Source organism: Microcaecilia unicolor, chromosome 2 (genome assembly GCF_901765095.1).
Source record: "Microcaecilia unicolor chromosome 2, aMicUni1.1, whole genome shotgun sequence".
Lineage (NCBI taxonomy): Eukaryota > Metazoa > Chordata > Amphibia > Gymnophiona > Siphonopidae > Microcaecilia > Microcaecilia unicolor.
In genome coordinates, this window is record NC_044032.1 from 645,469,336 (window position 1) to 645,489,477 (window position 20,142).

Here is a 20,142-nt window from a genome sequence, read left to right on the forward strand (position 1 = left end):
TGCTGCCCCCCCCCCCCCGTGAGGTCCAGGATCTCCGTTTACCCCCTCTCTTCCTCCCTCCCTCCGGTGCAGGAAGCAGTCTTCTTCAACCTTTCTGTGTTCCTGGCAGCGGTAGCGACGTACACGCTGCCTTCGGTCTGCCCCGGAAGCCTTCTCTTCAAGTTCCTGTTCCCACCTATGCGGGAACAGGAACTTGAAGAGAAGGCTTCGGGGCAGAGCTGAAGGTAGCGTGTACGTCGCTACCGCTGCCAGGAACAAGAAAGGCTTAGAGAAGATTGGTGCTGCCTGCGCCGGAGGGTAGGAAGAGAGGGGGTAGATAGACACGCTCGTCTCCGTCCGCTTCGCTGCTTCCCTGCCCTCTCTGTCTGCGTCCCGCCCGAAAGGAAATGACATCAGAGGAAGGCGGGACGCAGACAGAGAGGGCAGGGAAGCAGCGAAGCGGATGGAGACAAGCGCGTGCCTGCTTGTTTTTTTTTTTTTTTTCATTCTAGCGCCAGTCCACGTCCTCGTCGTTTGGGGGGGCATTGCCCCCCCTCGCCCCCCCCCAGTCTACGCCTATGCAATCAATAAATACAAAATAAAATTCTTTTTTCTGCCTTTGTTGTCTGGTCATTTAATTTTTCTTATTGTGCAGGCCCTAGTCTCTGGTTTTTGGTTTCTTCTTTCTTAACTGTCTTGCCAGTGTCTCATTATCCACGTGGCAGTTTTCTCTCCATGTCCACTATCCATTTTCTCTCTCTGTTCCTATCTATCTGACCCAGCATCACCCCATCTTCCCTCCATGTTGAGCATCTCCCATTTCTGTGTCCCTATTCCCCCTCCCCCTCCCCCTCCCATGTGCCTTCCCTTCTCTTTCTCTCTCTTCTGACCAGTATCTCGCTCTCTTTCCTCCCTCTGCCCCCCGCCCCACCCCAGGGGTCCTGCAAGTTTTCCTCTCTCTTCCCTCACTCCTGTTCTGTCTCCCCTTTGCAGGACCAGCACCACCCCTCTTCCTTCTTTCCCCATAGGTCCTGGCACCTCTCACTTTCCTTGTCCACCCCCCCCCCCAAAGTCCAGCACCTCTTTCCCCCTCTGTGCCCTCTTTCTTCCTCACCCCCTCATTGGATCTCTCTTCCCTACTTGTCTAGCACTTCTCTTCCTCCTTGCCCCCACCCCAATGAAGCACCTCTCTCAGTCCTTACCCCCGATGCAGCACCTTCCACTCCTGCCCCCCCCCAATGCAGCACCTCTCACTCCTGCCCCTCCCCGATGCAGCACCTCTCACTTCTACACCCCTCCTCCATCCCATGACAGGCTTCTCTCACTCCTTGCCCTGGTGGTCTAGGGTACTGCTGGGCAGCAATGAACCCCAGTTGCTGCTGCCCATGCTGGCTACACAGTTTAAAATGGTGGCTGCGAGCTCTCGTGGTAGTCTCGTGAGTCTTTTTGGCTACTATTTTAAACCACAGAGCACAGGAAGCAGTGATTGTGGGATCGCTGCTGCCCAACTACACACCAAAGTCACCTCCTCTCAGTACGTGAGAGGAGGGGGCTTTTGCTTGTGAGCTGGAGTGGGGAGCCCAATACGTGTGTCACACACCAAATGCATGTGACTTGGGGTTTCTGTGTTCAATATGAACTCCCCCCCCCCCCCCAAAGTAACGTGGACGTTTCAGAAACAGAAGGAAAAGAAAAAAAATCTTTGAAATGATTTTGGAAAGCAGATTATTCTCTCTGGCTGAGGTAAACTGTCTGGGAGAGAAAGAACGATTTATAACTGACATTCAGCTTGAACAGAACAGCACAGAGGACTGGATATGCTAATTACTCACTGGGAAGAAAGGCAGAGAAATAAGAATATAAGAATAGCCATATTGGGTGAGACCAATGGTCCATCTAGCCCAGTATCCTGCTTCCACAGTGGCCAACCCAGGTCACAAGTACCTGGCAGAAACCCAAAATGTAGCAACATTCCATGTAGAATCTCTAAGAGCAGCAACATTCTGTATAGAACCCCAAAGAATAGCAAGATTCTAGAATCCTAAAGAGTAACGACATTCCATGCTATGCAGAATCTCAAAGAGTGGCAACATTCCATGCTATCAATCCCAGGGCAAGCAGTGGCTTCCCCCATGTCCATCTCAATAACAGACTATGGACTTTTCCTCCAGGAACTTGTCCAAACCTTTTTTAAACCCAGATACGCTAACTGCTGTTACCACATCCTCAAGCAACGAATTCCAGCCCCTCCAAATGACACACTGATTACAATTTCTAACAAATTACTACTCTACTTATGACAACTTATTCCCTTATTATACTTCCTTAATGTACATCTGTATACAGCACACAAGCCAGTATGTTTGAAAATATAAGTGAGATTAAATTTAAATGCTACCAACAATAAAGAATGACAAGTGGATACAGCAGCTCATAGGTTTGCTTGCTTTGTTTGGAAGGGGAAACAGAAAAAACTGACCTGTTGGCTTTAACTTTCATTTCATCCCATCTCCCTCTTGTTTACATGCAACCCTCTGCAGCAGCCGCAAAAAAAAAAAAAAAAAGCACGGGGCCGCATCTGCCTTCACGTATGCGCTGTTGGCGTTGCTGGTCCTGTGCCCCCACTGACGTCAACTTCGAGTTCCGGGGGCAGAGGACCGGCAGAACTGACAGCACAATGTCTGAAGACTATTGCAGCCCTGCGCTTGCTTTTTTCTTGTTGTTGATATTTTGCCGCCGATGCTGCATTGGGAGAGGCAGCAGCGGGAGGTGAAAAAAAAACTGTGATTCCTCATCTCAGCAGGAGACTGTCCTGCTTTGGCGGGAGATGACCCACCAAAGCGGGAGTGTCCTGCTGAAAGCGGGAGACTTGGCAGGTCCGTTGGCTGCAAAGGAGAGTTGTGGCTCAGCAAAGCGACAACTGTAAAGGAGAAGAGCTACAGGCGGGCAGAGGAGAGACCCAGCCCAGGAGTGTGGGATCGGAGCCAGGGAGTGCCCATCCCAAGACCAGGGTGGGCCAAACAAAGATCATCTTGGAGGGAGGTCAGGCCAGGAGGGTCTGGACCTGTAAACGTGAGGACAGCACAGCCTTTGGGACACTATTCTCTGGGACAGTCATCAACAGGAGTCTGTGAAAAGTTTGAATAGTCCTGCTGGAAAGTACCTGTAAATATATCCAAGGGAGGAGGACACAGGAGTTCCCCCCCTTGGAGTTTTAAAAGCTTTGCATTCACTGTTGGAGAGTTGAAATGGATTGATGTTCCTGTTCTTGCAGTGTAGAAGAATAAACTTTTAAGTTTGCATGAGCTGCTGACTTCAGCGTACTTGTTGGACTAGAAAGAAAACAAAAGTCTCCCAAGCCTGCCTAATCTAACAGCCAGTCGTGTTTTCCATAGTTTGCTTTTGGACTTGTTTTTGGGGTTCCTGGGGGAGAAGAGGGTGAACCTACCGGCTAATGTTTCTTTCCCCAGGTGGAGGCACCGAGCACAAGTGAGTAAGGGGCCGACAGAGACTGCCATCAGGAGGTTCCAGCCGGGTTTGGCCCCAAATCCAGGAGTGCCCAGGTTAGGGGCATTACATGAGATTCTGGAGGCACTGCTGGGATCCAGAAGAGTTATTATGGGGAAAAATAAAACTGTAGAAAGACTAGCATTGAGAGAGCGAACTAGATTTTGTGTATTACAGATATTGTGCCTTGTAGATTAGAAATACAAATACTGTAAGCATTATTATTATTATTATTACATTTGTACCCCGCGCTTTCCCACTCAAAGCAGGTTCAATGCAGCTTACATAGTAATAGGAATTACAGGATTTTGATAAGGGGCCTGCTAAAACCACCCTAGAGAGTGAAGAAGATCACTAGGCCCTGTTAGACATTTTGAGCCAACATCTGGACTCCTCAAGTTGAGCCAAGTGGTCCTGGAGCGGAGAACCAGGAAGAGAGTGGGATCGTCGAACCCATAATCCTGCAGGCCATAGGTGGAGAATCTGAGGAGCTGCAAGTGACACGGGCTCACAGTGAAGTTGCACGTGGATCCAGAGCGCTGCTGGCAGTGGAAAAGGCTGTGAAGGGAGGCCCCAGAAAGTACGAGCCCAAGAGGTGCTGGAGAGGAGCAGGACACCAGAAACAACTGGAGCTGCACCAGGACCAAGGAAGAGGATGTGGAAAGTGAGGAGGAGCTGGAGCTACTAATGATCAGTGAACCAGCAATTGAGAGTGGAATAGTGTATCGGGCCTGTGCGGCAGTGGACCTGACCATCGAGGAATGTACAGTGATGGGCTGAGTGGTTTGTCCGGCATGCACTCATGGGAACAGACTGGCTCCAGAATGCCTTTGCTGCCAGTCATGCGGTGGGTGGGAGAGTGGGGCTACCCCCGCTGCTGAGATCTCATAGGATGAGGAGGAGAGCAAGGAAGCTCTGTCTGGGAAGGAGGTTGAGGCATCAGCCGTGAGTTTCTTGGGGGAAGACCCCGAGGGAATGGTAGCAGCTGATCCGGAACTGCCCCAGGTAGTGAGCCTGCAGATCTGTTCGGGACGTAGAGACCTGAACCCACCAGCAACCCTGAATAAGGAAAGGGGAAGCAATGCCGCTGAAAGATTGGGTGCCAGTGCTCTCCAGACATCAACACCTATGACCGTTGCACATGAGTCTCCTTGGGGAAACCTGGAGAGAGGGCCCGGAGGCATGCAGACCACCCTGGGAAAAGGGCGGAACATTTTAGGGAAGGTAGCAAAAGACTTAGAAATTGGCCTTCCCCAAACTCGCCACCATGCTTGATACCTGTACTTGGCTACCAGGGAATTGGACTGGGATATCCCTGTGGCTTTGACAACTGAGCAGGTGGTGATGGACTCGGAGGTGGACTGACTGCTCAGGAGCCTCAACAGCAGCACACCAGAAACAACTGGAGCTGAAAGATTGGGCGCCAGTGCTCTCCAGACATCATCACCTATGACCATTGCACATGAGTCTCCTTGGGGAAACCTGGAGAGAGGGCCCGGAGGCATGCAGACCACCCTGGGAAAAGGGCGGAACTTTTTAGGGAAGGTAGCAAAAGACTTAGAAATTGGCCTTCCCCAAACTCGCCACCATGCTTGATACCTGTACTTGGCTATCAGGGAATTGGACTGGGATATCCCTGTGGCTTTGACAACTGAGCAGGTGGTGATGGACTCGGAGGTGGACTGACTGCTCAGGAGCCTCAACAGCAGCACACCAGAAACAACTGGAGTTGAAAGATTGGGCGCCAGTGCTCTCCAGACATCATCACCTATGACCATTGCACATGAGTCTCCTTGGGGAAACCTGGAGAGAGGGCCCGGAGGCATGCAGACCACCCTGGGAAAAGGGCGGAACTTTTTAGGGAAGGTAGCAAAAGACTTCCTAAACTCGCCACCATGCTTGATACCTGTACTTGGCCACCAGGGAATTGGACTGGGATATCCCTGTGGCTTTGACAACTGAGCAGGCGGTGATGGACTCAGAGGTGGATTGAATGCTCAGGAGCCTCAACAGCAGCACAGTCTCAGCTGGAGAGTGTAGGGTGGTTGCCTTGAAGTTAGAGGAGGTGGCTGGAAAATCCAGTACCAAAAGAACCGTGGGAAGAGCTGTGGCTTGATCGAGGGGAAACAAGAGGTGAAAAGTTTCCCAAAAAGAGAGTTATGGGTGATGGAAAAAAAAAACTTGGTTAGACCTATGTCCATATTTGAACTCTTGAAAACAATGTTACAGATTAGGGTGTTATGATGAACAAGAAAGAAATGCTGTTCAATTGATATGGGAAAAATATGTGTTGAGATATAAAGCAGAGATACAGCTCAAAGTATGGTGTTAAGCTACACAGGATTAATGGTTCAACACACACTTGAGTTATTTTTGAAATAAGTGTTCTCCACTGTATATGTGGGAAATGTACTCTGACCAAATGATTAGTGATGGGAAGTAGCGAAGATTAGGTGGTGACGCTGGTAATCGGGAAAGAAAACGGGAGCTGGGCAGACTTCTACGGTCTGTGCCCTGAGAAAGGCAGGGACAAATCACACTTGAGTATGAAGAATCACATACAATGTAAAATGAGTTTATCTTGTTGGGCAGAACCCCGCTGAGCTAACTGCTTTCACTACATTCTCTGGCAATGAATTCCAGAGTTTAATGACATTTTCTCTGATTCATTTTAAATTTACTGCTTTGTAGCTTCATTGCGTGTAACCTAGTCCTAGTATTTTTGGAAAGAGTAAACAAGCGATTCACGTCTACCCGTTCCAGTCCACTCATTATTTTATAGACCTCTTATCATATTTCCCCTCAGCCGTCTTTTCTCCAAGCTGAAGAGCCTTAGCCGCTTCAGCCTTTCCTCTTAGGGAAGTCGTCCCCTCCCCTTTATCATTTTCGTCGCCTTTCTCTGTACCTTTTCTGATTCCACTATATCTTTTTTGAGATGCGGTGACCAGAATTCGAGGTGTGGTCACATCGTGGAGTGATACAAATGCATTATAACGTCCTCATTTTTGTTTTTCATTCTTTTCCTAATAATACCTAACATTCTATTTGCTTTCTTAGCCGCAGCCGCACACTGAACAGAGGGTTTCAACGTATCATCAACGATGACTCCTAGATCCCTTTCCTGGTCGGTGACTCCTAATGTAAAACCTTGCATTACCTGTAATTCGGGTTCCTCTTTCCCACGTGTATCATTTTGCACTTGCTCACATTAAACGTCATCTGCCATTTAGCCGCCCAGTCTCCCAGTCTCGTAAGGTCCTCTTGTAATTTTTCACAAACCTCTTGCGATTTAATGACTTTGAATAACTTTGTGTCATCAGCAAATTTAATTACCTCACTAGTTACTCCCATCTGTAGATCATTTATGAATATGTTAAAAAGCAGCAGTCCCAGCACAGACCCCTGTGGAACCCCACTATCTACCCTTCTCCATTGAGAATACTGACCATGTAACCCTACTCTCTGTTTTCTATCTATTAACCAGTGTTAATCCAGAATAGGACAGTACCTCCTATCCCATGACTCTCCAATTTCCTTTTTGCCACAGCTTGGTAAAGGGGGCCCTAAATGGTAAGTAAGTAGTTTGCTCAAATATAGCCATAGGAAGTGCTGGTGTGCAGTGCCCAGAGAGAAAGTTAGCTCAGAAGAGGCAAAAGTGCCCACAGTTTTGCATTTTCAAAGCTATGCAGGTAAGTTTGAAATAGAAAAAGCAAATATAGATTTCTATAGGTACTTTTTGCACAGGGCTGTTTTCAAAGGCATAGTAACCGAGGAGCCCTTTTACAAATGCGCGGGAGGGGTAACATGCAGGTAGCATGCGCCCAATCGCAGTACTGCCAGGGTAACGCGTGCACCCAGCGGTAATTCCAAGTTTGTCATGTGCCAAATCCCGCGGTAGAAAATAATTTTCTAGTTTCTACCGCAGGGGGGCGTTTCTAGTGGTAACCGGCAGCGCGCCCATGATGGCACACACTGCATGGTTACCGCATGGGTAGCTCGTGAGCCCTGCTAGGTCAATGGGTGGCGGTAATGGGACCTTAAGTAGGCACAGACTAGTTTTAATATTAGCGCAGGCCCATTAAAAAATAGCCTTTTCCCCAGCCGTGGTAAAAAATGGCCTAGAAGACGCGCCCACATTACTGCAGGCCACGTTTTACCACGGCTTTGTAAAAGGACCCCCAAATGAGAAAATGTAGGTATTGGTTTTATTGTTTACAAATTCCTTGATATACTGTCTAAAAAGGGGAAACAAAGTGGTTTACCCCTGGTGGTCCAGGAGGTCATTGGGGCAGGAGTGAACCTCATTGCTCCTCCCTAGTGGCTGCTGCTCTAACATGGTGGCTGTGATTTTATATAGAGATGGCTGACCTCTAACGGTAGTACCGTGAGTTTACTGCTAGAGTCACAGTTACCATGGTAGAGGAGCAGTCGTTAGGGGCAGAAGCGAATGGAGCTCACTCCTGCCCCAATGATCCACTCAACCATCAGGGAGCTAAAGGTAGGCCCGAAGGGGGGAGGGAAGGGAGATTAGAATTTGGGGCAGTTCTATACTGGTGGCATGGGATTGGAAATCGGGGAAACTGAGTTTTTAAAGTTGGAGGGGTCCCAGGGGAGGGGGTCAGAATCAGAGGAAGGGGGAATTTGTAATGGTGGTGGAGTTCGGAGGGATCAGAATTGGGGTTTTGGGGGGGGGGGGGGGGAGGATGACTGACCCCTATATGAAGATCCTGGCCAATATTCAGCCGGGACCTGCATAAGTGTCTTATGCGGGTCTCAACTGAATATCGGTTGAGACCCACATAAATCCAGGCAGCAAACACTTGGCCGCTCAGCCCTGAATGTTCAATGCTGGTGTTTGGACATGGCCTGAAATTGATTATTGGGACTCAGTTTTGCCAATGTTGGTCAGTGTTTAAAAAACGGTGACTGTTGCTGACTGAATATTGACTGGTAAATGAATATTAGATTTGTCTCACCTAAAGTAACAGTCCTTCCACTGCCAGGCACATTATGAAGGAACGCAAAACCCTGAAAAAATGCACTCAGACTACAGCAAATCTTCCATACTTTAACACAGTGGCGTAGCCACAGGTATTTATGGCTCAGGCCCACCCAACAGTAGCACATGTTTAGTGGTAACTGGTGGGAATCCCAAGCTCCGCCAGCTGAACATTTCCCCCTGATGGTAATGAAAATGCTACTCTCCACAACATCGGCACCTGCGCATGCTCAGTTTTCGGCGCAATACTGCTGCCAAGGTGGAAAGAAGCGTCTTCCCACCAGCTGAGATTTTTTTTTTTAGGGGGGGGGGGAGAACACTTGGTGCCCACCCAATTATTGCCTAGGCCCACACAAAATCTGTTGTCTGGCTACGCCCCTGCTTTAACAACACTGACAAGACTCGAAAAGCACCCATTCTGTCTACGAAAGGAGTGAAGGACTTGGGCGTGATCATATCTGATGAACTTAAGATGGCTAAACAGATAGAAAATCCAACAGCAAAATCCAGAAGGATGCTTGTATGCATAGGTAGAGTAATGGCCAGCAGGAAAAAAGGATACGATAGTGCTTCTGTATATGGTGAGATTCATATACAGTATTTGTATATAATTCTGGGAACTGCACCTTCCAAAAGATGTAAACACGATGAAATTGGTCCAGCGGGTGGCTACTAAAATGGTCAGTGGTCTTCATTATAAAGCATATGGAGACAGACTTAAAGATCCATTCTTGAAATGTGTACCCTGGAAGAAAGGCAGGAAGGGAGATATGATGGAGACATTTAAATACATCCATAGCATAAATGCACGGGAGGTGCTTTCAGTTGAAAAGAAGCTCTGGAACAACGGGGGCACAGATTGAAGGTGAAAAGGGACAGACTCAAGAATAACCTGAGGAAAAGCAGTGGATGCATAGAATAGTTTGCTGGTGTAAGTGATGGAGACAAAGACTGCATCTGAATTCATGAAAGTGTGACAAGCACATAGGATCTATAAGTGGGAGAAAGGGAGAGTGGATGGTAGGGAAGGGCAGACTGGATAGGTCATATGCAGGCTCATTTTCGAAAGAGAAGGACGACCATCTTTCAACATAAATCGGAAGATGGGCGTCCTTCTCACAGGGTCGTCCACATCGGTATAATGGAAAGCCAATTTTGGACGTCACCAACTGCTTTCAGTTGCAGGGATGGCCAAAGTTCAAGGGGGCATATCGGAGGCATAGTGAAGGCGGGACTTAGGCATGCCTAACACATGGAAGTCCTCGACCCATAATGGGAAAAAAAGGGCGTCCCTGACGAGCACTTGGATGACTTTACCTGGTCCTGTTTTTCTTACGACCAAGGCACAAAAAGGTGGCCAAAATGACAAGATGACCTCCCCTTACTCCCCCAGTGGTCACTAACCTCCTCCCACCCTCAAAAAACATCTTTAAAAATATTTTTTGCCAGCCTCAGATGTCATACTCAGATCCATCATAGCAGTATGCAGGTCCCTGGAGCAGTTTAAGTGGGTGCAGTGCACTTCAGGCAGGCAGACCCAGGCCCATCCCCTTCCCTACCTGTTACATTTGAGGAGGAAACAGCGAGCCCTCCAAAACCCTCCAGAAACCCACTGTACCCACATCTAGGTGCCCCCCTTCACCTGTAAGGGCTATGGTAGTGGTGTACAGTTGTAGGCAGTGGGTTTTAGGGGGGTCTAGGCACACAAGGTAAGGGAGCTATGTTCCTGGGAGCATTTTATGAAGTCCACTGCAGTACCCCCTAGGGTGCCCGACTGGTGTCCTGGCACGGCAGGGGTACCAGTGCACTACAAATGCTGGCTCCTCCCATGACCAAAGGGCTTGCATTTGGTCATTTCTGACATGGGCGTCCTTGGTTTCCATTATCGTTGAAAATCAGAAACGACCAAGTCTAGGGATGACCATCTCTAAGGACGACCTAAATTTCAAGATTTGGGCGTCCTTGACCATATTATCGAAATGAAAGATGGACGTATAACTTGTTTCGATAATACGGGTTTCTCCGCCCCTCCATCGGGATGTTTTGCGAGGACGTCCTTCACAAATCTTGGGTGTCCCTTTCGATTATGCCCCTCATGGTCTTAATATTGTACTATGCTGTCGAGTGACCAATGGATGTCAGATGATCATCCATTGTAACGTAAAAAAAATTTTTTCCCTACTGGGTTCAGTATGGCCCATCCAGGTCACAAGTATCTCAGGCTTATGGACATTTCTTTTAGGAAGTTGTCCAAACCTTTTTAAACCCTGCTAAGCTAACTGCTTTTACCACATTCTCTGACAATGGATTCCATAGTTTAATTATACATTTGTTTTAAATGTATTACTTAGTAGCTTCATTGCAATGCCCCTAGTCCTTGTATTTTTGGAAAGAGTAAATAAGTGATTCATGTCTACCCATTACACTGCACTTAGTATTTTATAGACCCCTATCATAGCTATAGTTCATTGATGCTTAAAATTTTCCATAGATTCATAACAGGTAGAAGAGGTCTGTAGGACGACTGAACAGCCCTACAGACCTCTTCTACCTAGAGATGTTCAATTTGCCCTGATGCACGATAAGGCACCTAAGCTCTATCCCCTCCAAATAAGCACTATTCCCAAGCTCCTCCCACCTTCCATCTTCATTAGAATACACCTTCTAATAGAATTTCCTAAGCATAACATAGTAGATGACAGCAGATATATTCTATCCATAGACGCTCCTGATGGTATTGATAACGAGGAGAACCTAGAAATTGGCAGCTAAGATTTAATAGTAAAAATGCAGGGTTGTGCATTTGGGCTACAAAAACCATAGGGAGCAGTCCAGTTTGGGAGGTGAAGTACTTTGGTGCAAAACAGGAGCGGGACTTGGGGATGATTGTGTGATAATCTTAAGATGGTCAAGAAGGTAGAAAGGGTGATGACAAAAGCTAGAAGGACGCTTGGGTGCACACAGATAGGTATGGCCAACAAGAAAAAGGAGATGATACTGCCTCTGTATAAGTCTCCGAAGAGATTCCATATAGAGTTTTGTATACACTTCTGGAGACCACAGCTTCAAAAAGAAATAAACAGAATGGAGTCAGTCCAGAGGGCAGCTACTAAGATGGTCAGTGGTCTTCATCGGGGGGGAGGGGAGGAGGAGGGAATGGGACTTGATATACCACCTTGCTGCGGTTTTTTTGCAACTACATTCAAAGTGGTTAACATGGTATATACAGGTGCTTACTTGTACCTGGGGCAATGGAGGGTTGTGATTTGCTCAGAGTCACAGGGAGCTGCAGTGGGAATCAAACCCAGTTCTGCAGGATCAAAGTCAACTACACTAACCACTAGGCTACTTATGGGGACTGATGCAAAGCTCTCACTATTATACACTTTGGGAGAAAGGTGGCACAGGGGAGATATGATGGAGATGTTTAAATAATTTCATGGTCTAAATACACAGGAAGCAAGTCTTTTTCAACTGAAAGGATGCTATGGAATGAGGGTGTATAGGATAAAGATAATTAACCATAGCTTCCAAATCATGCACTCCTGGGCGGATGCATTTCAGCTAAAACTTAATGCAGAAAAAACACAATGTCTTATACTCACCTCACAACATAATACAAGCAATTTCACCACCATAACCACACCAATCTATTCCCTCCCCGTCTCAAATACTCTGGAGTTACCATTGACCATAATCTCACTCTCGAAAACCACGTGAAGAATATAACAAAAAAGATGTTCTACTCCATGTGGAAACTCAAAAGAGTAAAACCTTTCTTCCCAAGATCCATTTTCCGCAACTTGGTACAGTCACCTAGACTATTGTAACACACTCTACGCAGGCTGCAAAGAAACTTCAAACAGCCCAGAATACTGCAGCCAGACTCATATTTGGAAAAACGAAATATGAAAGTGCAAAACCCCTAAGAGAGAAACTACACTGGCTCCCACTTAAAGAACGTATCGCGTTCAAGATCTGCACGATGGTGCATAAAATCATTTACAGAGATGCCCCGGCCTACATGCTAGACCTCGTGGACTTACCTCTCAGAAATGCAAAAAGATCTGCCCGCACATTTCTGAATCTGCACTTCCCCAGCTGCAAAGGATTAAAGTACAAACTAATACATGTGACCAGCTTTTCTTACATGAGCACACAGTTGTGGAATGCATTACCAAATAACTTGAAAATAATTAACGAAATAATTAACTTTCGCAAAGCTCTGAAAACCTATCTCTTCAACAAGGCCTACCACGAGAATCCCTAGCTTAACTAGTGGAGGAGTGGCCTAGTGGTTAGGGTGATGGACTGAACTGAGTTCAATTCCCTCTTCAGGCACAGGCAGCTCCTTGTGACTCTGGGCAAGTCACTTAACCCTCCATTGCCCCATGTAAGCCTCATTGAGGGAAAGCGCGGGGTACAAATATAACAAAAATAAAAAAGATATTATTGGAGATTCTACATGGAAAGTTGCTACTATTGGAGATTCTACATGGAATGTTGCTATTCCACTAGCAACATTCCATGTAGAAGGCTGCGCAGGCTTCTGCTTCTGTGAGTCTGACGTCCTGCACGTACGTGCAGGACGTCAGACTCACAGAAGCAGAAGCCTGCGCGGCCACATTGGTGATCTGCAAGGGCCGACTTCTACATGGAATGTTGCTAGTGGAATAGCAACATTCCATGTAGAATCTCTAATAGTAGCAACAGTGGAGGAGTGGCCTAGTGGTTAGGGTGGTGGACTTTGGTCCTGAGGAACTTCAGGCACAGGCAGCTCCTTGTGACTCTGGGCAAGTCACTTAACCCTCCATTGCCCCATGTAAGCCACATTGAGCCTGCCATGAGTGGGAAAGCGCGGGGTACAAATGTAACAAAAATAAAAAATACAACATTCCATCCTTATTCGGAAGTCTTCTTTCTATAACTGTTGCTTAGTCTTCTATGTTAGCCTAATCTTTTTGTAACACCAATTGTATCTTTTACCCTGGAATGGCAATGCCATAACAGGTCTTTGTAAGCCACATTCAGCCTGCAAATAGGTGGGAAAATGTGGGATACAAGTGCAATAAATAAATAAAAGATGAAAGGGGACATACAAGGGAGTAACCTATACTTCTTCATGGAAAGGGTAGTGAACACGTGGAATCCCCCCCTCCCCCCAGACTGAATCTGAATTCAAGAAAACTTGGGACAAGGACATAGGATCTCTAAAGGATAATAAATGGTATGGATGGGCAGACTGGATTTACCTACCTTCATTTTCTTCTGTGTCTGTTCAGGCTGCCTAACAGTCCACATTTATCATCAATTCTTGATTAAAACCAACAATCCCAACAAGTTATTAACTAACCACATTTTGGGCCCTGTTTACTAAGCTGCTTTATAGGCGCGTTAACATTTTTAATGCATGTCAACTGTATATGCGCCTACACGGTTAGCGCACACGTTAATTGTAGGCACATTAAAACCACTAACGCACCTTAGTAAACTGGGCCCTTTATTTGCTAGATTTAACTTTATGATATCCTCCCCTCCTGAGTTACACAGCACCTGCCCCTGTAGCATATTGTATGAATTTGGGTATAAGATACATGACTTGATCCTGATCTCTCTTTGCAATTTTTGGGACACAGAATGTAGAAATCTGCCTAACATTTACCTTACTTCCCAACTAGTTCCCTTTCAAGTCAACACTAGCCGAAATCTCCGATAAAATAGACGCCAGTTTTTCCATCATGGATTCCTGGGCAAGGGCGTTTCTGTTTAAATTTAATCAAGACAAAACACAATGTCTAATCCTTTCATCCCAGCACAATAAAGTCATCCAGACTACACTCCACATTAAGGGCTACAAGCTTCCAATTTCCAATAGTCTGAGAATCCTTGGTGTACAGTTGGATAACCACTTACATCTGGACAATCAAGTAGAACTCATAAAAAAAGAATGTTCCACGCAATGTGGAGGCTGAAGCATATCAGGCACTTCTTAACAAGGGTCTATTCCGTACCCTAGTCCATTGGCTGGTCCTCTCCCATATAGACTCCTGTAGCAAGTATGCTGGTTGCTAGGCGTACATTCTGAAGAGGCTTCAGACAGCTCAAAACACAGCTGCAAGGCTTATTCTGGGCAAATCACGCTTCAACAGTACACCATCTAATCGATGTACCATCAAGAAATGCCTTAATAACTGGAAGGACCTACCTCAATCTACATTTTCCCATCTGCAGGAATGTTAAATACAAAACCCTTTTTGCTTCGTCCTTCCCCTACATCAGTCCAAAAACCTGGAATGTTCTGCCGAACCTAAAACAGCTGGTCGACCATCAACTGTTCAAGAAGTCCTTAAAAACATACTTATTCGCTAAGGCTTATTTCACTAGCAATTCCACTGTAACATCTGTCTCATGTTGACTGAATAGGTTATTCGCCGGTTGCTTCACCCCGTCATTTCCCCCGTGTTATCCTATGTTCCTTCCCCTACTGTCACATTCTTTATCTGAGCCATCTATATATTGTATTGTATCCTCTTGAATTCATGTAAGCCACATTGCACCTGCTCTTGTGGGAAAATGTGGGGTAGAAATGCACCAAAATAAATAAATAAATAAAGCAAATTTGCTAAATAGATACTTTTGTTCTGTTTTCACAGAAGAAAATCCTGGAGAAGGACCGTGATGGACTGGAAATAGTACAAATGAGAATGAAGTTGTTAAGAGCACCGTTCACGGAAGAAAGTGTGTATCAACAACTTGAAAAGCTAAAGGTGGACAAAGCCATGGGACCGGACGGGATCCACCCCAGGATATTGAGGGAGCTCAGAGAGGTTTTGGCGAGTCCTCTTAAAGATTTGTTTAATGTATCCTTGCAGACGGGAAAGGTTCCGAGGGATTGGAGAACGGCAGAGGTGGTCCCTCTTCACAAAAGTGGTGATAGGGAAGAAGCTGGAAACTACAGGCTGGTAAGCCTCACTTCAGTTATTGGAAAATTAATGGAAGCGATGCTGAAGGAAAGGATAGTGAATTTCCTGGAAGCCAATAAGTTGCAAGATCCGAGACAACATGGTTTTACCAGAGGGAAATCGTGCCAAATGAATCTCATTGAGTTCTTTGCTTGGGTGACAGGAGAACTGAATCAGGGACGAGCTATGGACATAATCTACTTAGATTTCAGCAAAGCTTTTGACACGGTTACCCACAGGAGGCTCTTAAATAAACTGGATGGGCTGAAGATAGGACCGGAAGTGGTGAACTGGATTAGGAACTGGTTGACGGACAGATGCCAGAGGGTGGTGGTGAATGGAATTCGCTCAGAGGAGGGAAAGGTGAGTAGTGGTGTGCCTCAGGGATCGGTGCTGGGACCGATTCTGTTCAATATATTTGTGAGTGACATTGCCGAAGGGTTAGAAGGTAAAGTTTGCTTATTTGCGGATGATACTAAGATCTGTAACAGAGTGGACACCCGGGAGGGAGTGGAAAACATGAAAAAGGATCTGAGGAAGCTAGAATAATGGTCTAAGGTTTGGCAATTAAAATTCAATGCGAAGAAATGCAAAGTGATGCACTTAGGGAACAGAAATCCATGGGAGACGTATGTGTTAGGCGGGGAGAGTCTGATAAGTACGGGCGGAGAGAGGGATCTTGGGGTGATAGTATCTGAGGATTTGAAGGCGACAAAACAGTGTGACAAGGCGGTGGCCGTAGCAAGAAGGTTGTTAGGCTGTATAGAGAGAGGTGTGACCAGCAGAAGGGGGTGTTGATGCCCCTGTATAAGTCGTTGGTGAGGCCCCACCTGGAGTATTGTGATCAGTTTTGGAGGCTGTATCTTGTTAAGGATGTAAAAAGAATTGAAGCGGTGCAAAGAAAAGCTATGAGAATGGTATGGGATTTGCGTTACAAGACGTATGAAGAGAGACTTGCTGAACTAAACATGTATACTCTAGAGGAAAGGAGAAACAGGGGTGATATGATAGACGTTCAAATATTTGAAAGGTATTAATCTGCAAACGAACCTTTTCTGGAGATGGGAAGATGGTAGAACGAGAGGACATGAAATGAGATTGAAGGGGGGCAGACTCAAGAAAAATGTCAGGAAGTATTTTTTCATGGAGAGAGTAGTGGATGCTTGGAATGCCCTCCCATGGGAAGTGGTGGAAATGAAAACGGTAACGGAATTCAAACATGCGTGAGATAAGCATAAAGGAATCCTGTGCCGAAGGAATGGATCCCCAGGAGCTTAGTCAAGATCGGGAGGCGGGGATAGTGCTGGACAGACTTATACGGTCTGTGCCAGAGCCGGTGGTTAGGAGGCGGGGCTGGTGGTTGGGAGGCGGGGATAGTGCTGGGCAGACTTATACGGTCTGTGCCCTGAAGAGCACAGGTACAAATCAAAGTAGGGTATACACAAAAAGTAGCAAATATGAGTTATCTTGTTGGGCAGACTGGATGGACCGTGCAGGTCTTTTTCTGCCGTCACCTATTATGTTATTACAGACCCCCACCCAAAATTATTTATTTGAATTTTACTCACACCTTTTTCAGAAGCAGTTGAAGGTGAGTTACATTCAGGTACTCTGGATATTTCTCTATCCCAGGAGGGCTCACAATCTAAGTCTGTACCTGAGGCAATGGAGGGTTAAGTGACTTACCCAAGATCACAAGGAGCAGAGGTGGGATTTGAACTGGCCTTCTGGATGTCAAGACTGGTGCTCTAACCACTAGGCCACTCCAATTTTGTGCTTATTTTTAAAAATTAATTAGATGCGATACATTTGTTCTGTCAATGAGAATGACGGAAAGTGTAAGACCTAGTCAAGAAAGCAAACAAATCAGAAGTGACAAAAAAACTATGAAATATGCCATATAGGCACTTCTTTTCATGGAATCATTTTTGCTAGGATTTCAAACACCTGACAAACAAAATATAGTTTAAATGGGGCTTGAGACCTAGGAGCATAAAGAAGCCACCTTAATGATGTACAGAAAATGTGATGCAGGTGAGGCCTCGTGGTTTGCCTGCAGTCTGTAAAGCATTAAGTTCCCCTGCAGTGGAAGTTTCTGGGTTGCTAGCAAGCCTCATGAAATTAAGTTCTACTGAACTTAATAGAGTACTGCTGAAATTACTTTTGTGAGAATAAAGGGTCCTTTTACTAAGGTTTGGTAATGATTAGTGTGCACTAACCCATAGGACTATATGGGTGTCTCTAGAATTAGCGTGCGCTAATCACCACTAGTGCACCTACAGGGTGGCTTAGTAAACAGGGCTCTAAATCTATTAGGGTCCTTAATAAATGGACCCCTGAGGCCCTCATTTTAGAAGAGTCACATGTAAAACAAATGTAAACTCTGATTTTGGAAAGCTGCTGTTTACACATGGAGATCCACTTCATGTAGGGATTTCAAGGGGGCACAGTTTGGGTGAAACTAAAATCTACATGTGCATTCCCCATTTTATAAATGAAATACACATGTATGGGGAAAGGTTTTCACAAGAGGCTGACCAAATTTCAGTTTCAGCATCAAAACCTGTGTGAAATTAGTGTTCAGCACTTCTGGGCTTACCGTACATCCCCTGGTGGTCTTGTGGCTAATTGCGGAAGGAGCAATCTTCAGTGGCTGCTGCCCATTTTGGCAGCAGAAAGAACATGGCCAGGGGCCACTAGGAATCGCTCACTAGACCACCAGGGGATGTACAGTAGGTTGGGGGAAGAGAGAGTGGGTGCGTGCTCATTTCGTGCATAAGGATAGGCCAAGCCCTAGCGGCCAGTTCCAAATGAAACTGAGCAGTGAATTTTGGCAGCAGATTTGGTTTCAGTTGCCCTCTAATTTTCACAATGGGGATTTTACACCAGGTCAAAGTCACACAGGGGCTTTACAAAAGTGCTTTTTTTGGCCAGGGCTTTACATGACTAAATATCACGTAGTTTATTTCCTCCTCCAAAATGAAACCCAAGTTAAAATTGTGGCCTCACTACTTAACTTGGAACTTATGGAGTAGCACTGATGAGAACATTTGCTGTTTTACTGTGGTCTAGTAGGTTATAAGGCCATCCTTACTTCAGTTGTAACCTCCTATTATCTATATACACAAGTTTTAGAGGAACCCTGAAGAAGGCCTTGTACGCTGAAACACAGCCCATGGTGGGTCTTACTACTTCTTCAGTTGGATTGAGGTTTCACCAAATATGGATTAATAAATGTGATAGGCTCTATTAATGTTATTCACCATCATGAACATTGGTGACTTTTGTTTTGCTTCTAATAGCATTCAGACACTTCTTTCCCTAAAGGGTAGAATGTAACTGATATCACTCAGTATCATTAGCACCTCTAAGCTGCATTATATAGATCTGTCCAGTGGATTTTAGCTTTCAGTAAACACAGATTTGCTATATTTAAAGTTCCACAACAGGGTGAGATGTTGCCTCCATTTCCACAGGACACACATTTAGACTGAAAGCCCACCTCTTTAAACATTGCTTTTGACTCATAACCACTCGCCTCCACCTACCCTCCTCTCTTCCTTCCCGTTCACATTAATTGATTTGCTTGCTTTATTATTATTGTCTATTAGATTGTAAGCTCTTTGAGCAGGGACTGTCTTTCTTCTATGTTTGTGCAGCGCTGCGTATGCCTTGTAGCGCTATAGAAATGCTAAATAGTAGTAGTAATTTAATGGGCAACAGAATGGAAACAAGAATATTCATCCATACAACAGTATACAATCGTACCTCTAGCCAGCCAATTACCTTTTTACATTTAACCTAGAAATGGGCATGCATTAATCTGGTCTTGGTTGTGCTATCTCTTGAAATTTATAAGCAGAACACTCTGTAAAGTTCGAGTTTGCTTTAAAAGTGCGTGCCCTTAACATCTGCATCGGGATCTCTCTTGTTCTTCCTAGTACATGATTGAAGTACATATAAGTACATAAGTAATGCCACACTGGGAAAAGACCAAGGGTCCATCGAGCCCAGCATCCTGTCCATGATAGCAGCCAATCCAGGCCAAGTGCACCTGGCAAGCTTCCCAAATGTACAAACATTCTATACATGTTATTCCCGGAATTGTGGATTTTTCCCAAGTCCATTTAGTAGCGGTTTATGGACTTGTCCTTTAGGAAACCTTCTAACCCCTTTTTAAACTCTGCCAAGCTAACTGCCTTCACCACGTTCTCCAGCAACGAATTCCAGAGTTTAATTACACATTGGGTGAAGAAAAATTTTCTCAGATTTGTTTTAAATTTACTACACTGTAGTTTCATCGCATGCCCCCTAGTCCTAGTATTTTTGGAAAGCGTGAAGACGCTTCACATCTACCTGTTCCATTCCACTCATTATTTTATATACCTCTATCATGTCTCCCCTCAGCCGTCTCTTCTCCAAGCTGAATAGCCCAAGCCTCCTTAGTCTTTCTTCATAGGGAAGTCGTCCCATCTCCGCTATCATTTTAGTCGCCCTTCGCTGCACCTTTTCCTATTCCACTATATCTTTCTTGAGATGCGGTGACCAGAATTGAACACAATTTATTTGTTACAGTACATAAGTGTTTAAAAAACTTTAATAAACAGAACATGAATCACAGGTTATTATGTATAAAAGCCTAAAAGCTTCAGTTCAGTAAAACAGATGAAATGTTTCAGATTTTTGTACAAGTCT